The sequence below is a fragment of the Atractosteus spatula genome (assembly GCF_055471065.1).
Source record: "Atractosteus spatula isolate fAtrSpa1 chromosome 10 unlocalized genomic scaffold, fAtrSpa1.hap1 SUPER_10_unloc_1, whole genome shotgun sequence".
NCBI classification, from domain to species: domain Eukaryota; kingdom Metazoa; phylum Chordata; class Actinopteri; order Semionotiformes; family Lepisosteidae; genus Atractosteus; species Atractosteus spatula.
In genome coordinates, this window is record NW_028296612.1 from 1098754 (window position 1) to 1104233 (window position 5480).

Sequence of the window (5480 nt, forward strand, 5' to 3'; positions counted from 1 at the left end):
TGTCAGGGCCAGATGACAGTGTCTTACGCAGAGAGTGGCAGTTGTGGGATATCAGGGCCATACGACACTGCTTAACGCAGAGAGCTGTAGGGGTGGGATGTCAGGGCCAGAAGACAGTACCTTACGCAGAAAGCGGCGGGGGTGGGTTGTCAGGGCCATACGACAGTGTTTTACGCAGAGAGTGGCGGGGGTGGGATGTCAGGGCCTGACGACAGTGCTTTGCGCAGAGAGTGGTGGGGGTGGGTTGTCAGGGCCATAAGACAGTCCTTTACGAAGAGAGTAGCGGGGGTGGGATGTCAGGGCGATAAGACAGTCCTTTACGCAGAGAGTGGCGGGGGTGGGTTGTTAGAGTCGTACGACAGTGCTTTACGCAGAGAGTGGCGAGGGTAGGGTGTTAGGGCCTGACGACAGTGCTCTACGCAGAGAGTGATAGGGGTGGGATGTCAGGTCCATAAGACAGTGTTTTACGCAGAGAGTAGCGGGGGTGGGGTGTCAGGGCCTGACGACACTATTTTACGCAGAGAGTGGTGGGGGTGGGTTGTCAGGGCCATAAGACAGTGCTTTACGCAGAGAGCGGTAGGGGTGGGATGTCAGGTCCATAAGACAGTCCTTTACGCAGAGAGTGGCGGGGGTGGGGTGTCAGGGCCTGACGACATTACTATACTCAGAGAATGGCGGAGGTGGGGTGTTAGGGCCTGACGACACTACTTTACGCAGAGAGTGGCGGGGGTGGGATGTCAGGGCCAGATGACAGTGCCTTACGCAGAGAGTGGCGGGGGTGGAATGTCAGGGCCTGATGACACTGCTTTACGCAGAGAGTGGCGGGGGTGGGGTGTTAGAGTCGCACGACAGTGCTTTACGCAGAGAGTGGCGGGGGTGGGTTTTCAGGGCCTGATGACAGTGCTTTACACAGAGAGTGGTGGGGGTGGGTTGTCAGGGCCATAAGACAGTCCTTTACGCAGAGAGTGGCGGGGGTGGGATGTCAGGGCCATAGGACAGTCCTTTACGCAGAGAGTGGCGGGGGTGGGATGTCAGGGCCTGATGACAGTGCTTTACGCAGAGAGCGATAGGGGTGGGATGTCTGGGTCATAAGACAGTCCTTTACACAGATAGCGGTAGGGGTGGGATGTCAGGGCCATAAAACAGTGCTTTACGCAGAGAGTGGCGGGGGTGGGGTGTCAGGGCCATATGACACTTCTTTACACAGAGAGTGGCAGGGGTGGGATCTCAGGGCCATAAGACAGTGCTTTACGCAGAGAGCGGTAGGGGTGGGTTGTCAGGGCCATTCGACATTGTTTTACGCAGAGAGTGACGGGGGTGGGGTGTTAGGGCCTGACAACAGTGCTCTACGCAAAGAGTGGTAGGGGTGGGATATCAGGGCCATAAGACAGTCCTTTACGCAGAGAGTGGCGGGGGTGGGATGTCAGAACCTGACAACAGTGCTTTACGCAGAGAGTGGTGGGGATTGGTTGTCAGGGCCATAAGACAGTGCTTTACGCAGAGAGCGGTAGGGGTGGGATGTCAGGGCTTTTCGACAGTGCTTCAAGCAGTGAGTGGCGGGGGTGGGGAATCAGGGCCTGATGACACTACTTTACGCAGAGAGTGGCGGGGGTCGGGTGTTAAGGCCTGACGACACTACTTTACGCAAAGAGTGGCGGGGGTGGGATGTCAGGGCCTGACGACAGTGCTTTACACAGAGAGTGGTGGAGGAGGGATGTCAGGGCCATAAGACAGTCCTTTACGCAGAGAGTGGCGGGGGTGGGATGTTAGGGCCATTCGACAGTGTTTTACGCAGAGAGTGCTGGGGGTGGGGTGTCAGGGCCTGACGACACTACTTTACGCAGAGAGTGGCGGGGGTGGGGTGTCAGGGCCTGACGACAGTGCTTTACACAGAGAGTGGTGGAGGAGGGATGTCAGGGCCATAAGACAGTCCTTTACGCAGAGAGTGGCGGGGGTGGGATGTTAGGGCCATTCGACAGTGTTTTACGCAGAGAGTGTTGGGGGTGGGGTGTCAGGGCCTGACGACACTACTTTACGCAGAGAGTGGCGGGGGTGGGGTGTCAGGGCCTGACGACAGTGCTTTACACAGAGAGTGGTGGAGGAGGGATGTCAAGGCCAGACAACACTTCTTTACACAGAGAATGGCGGGGGTTGGATGTCAAGGCCTTACGACATTGCTTTACGCAGAGAGTGGTGGGGGTGGGATGTCAGGGCCATACGACACTGCATTACGTAGAGAGTGGCGGGGGTGGGGTGTCAGGGCCATTCTACAGTGCTTTACGCAGAGAGTGGTGGGGGTGGGATGTCAGGGCCATACGACACTGCATTACGTAGAGAGTGGCGGGGGTGGGATATCAGGGACATAAGACAGTGCTTTACACAGAGAGCGGTAGGGGTGGGATGTCAGGGCCATAAGACAGTCCTTTACACAGATAGCGGTAGGGGTGGGATGTCAGAGCCGTAAGACAGTGCTTTACGCACAGAGTGGTAGGGGTGGAATGTCAGGGCCAGATGACAGTACCTTACGCAGAGAGTGGCGGGGTTGGGTTGTCAGGGCCATAAGACAGTGCTTTACGCAGAGAGCGGTAGGGGTGGGATGTCAGGGCCATAAGACAGTCCTTTACACAGATAGCGGTAGGGGTGGGATGTCAGGTCCATAAGACAGTGCTTTACGCAGAGAGTGGCGGGAGTGTGTTGTCAGGGTCTAACGACAGTGCTTTACGCAGAGAGTGGCGGGGTGGGGTGTCAGGGCCAAATGACACTTCTTTACACAGAGAGTGGCAGGGGTGGGATCTCAGGGCCATAAGACAGTGCTTTACGCAGAGAGTGGCGGGGGTGGGTTGTCAGGGGCTGACGACAGTGCTCTACACAGAGAGTGGTGGAGGAGGGATGTCAAGGCCAGACAACACTACTTTACACAGAGAGTGGCGGGGGTGGGGTGTTAGGGCCAGACGACAGTGCTTTACGCAGACAGTGGCGGGGGTGGGATGTCAGGGCCATTCGACAGTGTTTTACGCAGAGAGTGGCGGGGGTGGGGTGTTAAGGCCTGACGACACTACTTTACGCAGAGAGTGGCGGGAGTGGGGTGTCAGGGCCAGATGACAGTGCCTTACGTAGAGAGTGGCAGGGGTAGGATGTCAGGGCCTGACGACACTACTTAACGCAGAGAGTGACGGTGGTGGGGTGTTAGGGCCTGACGACACTACTTTACGCAGAGAGTGGTGGGGGTGGGATCTCAGGGCCATAAGACAGTGCTTTACACTGAGAGCGGCAGGGGTGGGATGTCAGGTCCATAAGACAGTGCTTTACACAGAGAGTGGGGGGAGTGTGTTGTCAGGGCCTGACGACAGTGCTTTTCGCAGAGAGTGGCGGGGGTGGGATGTCTTAACCTGACAACAGTGCTTTACGCAGAGAGTGGTGGGGGTGGGTTGTCAGGGCCACAAGACAGTGCTTTACGCAGAGAGCGGTAGAGGTGGGATGTCAGGGCCATTTGACAGTGCTTCACGCATAGAGTGGCGGGGGTGGGGTGTCAGAGCCTGACGACACTACTTTACGCAGAGAGTGGCGGGGGTGGGATGTCTGGGCCTGATGACATTGCTTTACAAAGAGAGTGGTGGGGTTGGGTTGTCAGGGCCATAAGACAGTGCTTTACGCAGGGAGTGGTGGGGTTGGGATGTCAGGGCCATTCGACAGTGTTTTACGCAGAGAGTGGCTGGGGTGGGGTGTCAGGGCCATAAGACAGTGTTTTACGCAGAGAGTGGCTGGGGTGGGGTGTCAGGGCCATAAGACAGTGCTTTACACAGAGAGCGGTAGGGGTGGGATGTCAGGGCCATAAGACAGTGCTTTACGCAGGGAGTGGTGGGGTTGGGATGTCAGGGCCATACGACACTGCTTTACGTAGAGAGTGGCGGGGGTGGGATGTCAGGGCCATAAGACAGTCCTTTACGCAGAGAGTGGCGGGGGTGGGTTGTCAGGGGCTGACGACAGTGCTCTACACAGAGAGTGGTGGAGGAGGGATGTCAAGGCCAGACAACACTACTTTACACAGAGAGTGGCGGGGGTGGGGTGTTAGGGCCAGACGACAGTGCTTTACGCAGACAGTGGCGGGGGTGGGATGTCAGGGCCATTCAACAGTGTTTTACGCAGAGAGTGGCGGGGGTGGGGTGTTAAGGCCTGACGACACTACTTTACGCAGAGAGTGGCGGGGGTGGGATGTCAGGGCCAGACGATAGTGCCTTACGCAGAGAGTGGCGGGGGTGGGGTGTCAGAGCCTGAGGACACTACTTTACGCAGAGAGTGGCCGGGGTGGGGTGTCAGGGCCAGACGACAGTGCTTTACGCAGAGAGTTGTGGGGGTGGGGTGTCAGGGCCTGACGACACTACTTTACGCAGAGATTGGCGGGGGTGGGGTGTCAGAGCCAGATGACAGTGCCTTACGCAGAGAGTGGCGGGGGTGGGGTGTCAGGTCCTGACGACACTACTTTACGCAGAGAGTGGCGGGGGTGGGATGTCAGGGCCAGATGACAGTGTCTTACGCAGAGAGTGGCAGTTGTGGGATATCAGGGCCATACGACACTGCTTAACGCAGAGAGCTGTAGGGGTGGGATGTCAGGGCCAGAAGACAGTACCTTACGCAGAAAGCGGCGGGGGTGGGTTGTCAGGGCCATACGACAGTGCTTTACGCAGAGAGTGGCGAGGGTAGGGTGTTAGGGCCTGACGACAGTGCTCTACGCAGAGAGTGGTAGGGGTGGGATGTCAGGTCCATAAGACAGTGTTTTACGCAGAGAGTAGCGGGGGTGGGGTGTCAGGGCCTGACGACACTATTTTACGCAGAGAGTGGTGGGGGTGGGTTGTCAGGGCCATAAGACAGTGCTTTACGCAGAGAGCGGTAGGGGTGGGATGTCAGGTCCATAAGACAGTCCTTTACGCAGAGAGTGGCGGGGGTGGGGTGTCAGGGCCTGACGACATTACTATACTCAGAGAATGGCGGAGGTGGGGTGTTAGGGCCTGACGACACTACTTTACGCAGAGAGTGGCGGGGGTGGGATGTCAGGGCCAGATGACAGTGCCTTACGCAGAGAGTGGCGGGGGTGGAATGTCAGGGCCTGATGACACTGCTTTACGCAGAGAGTGGCGGGGGTGGGGTGTTAGAGTCGCACGACAGTGCTTTACGCACAGAGTGGCGGGGGTGGGTTTTCAGGGCCTGATGACAGTGCTTTACACAGAGAGTGGTGGGGGTGGGTTGTCAGGGCCATAAGACAGTCCTTTACGCAGAGAGTGGCGGGGGTGGGATGTCAGGGCCATAGGACAGTCCTTTACGCAGAGAGTGGCGGGGGTGGGATGTCAGGGCCTGATGACAGTGCTTTACGCAGAGAGCGATAGGGGTGGGATGTCTGGGTCATAAGACAGTCCTTTACACAGATAGCGGTAGGGGTGGGATGTCAGGGCCATAAAACAGTGCTTTACGCAGAGAGTGGCGGG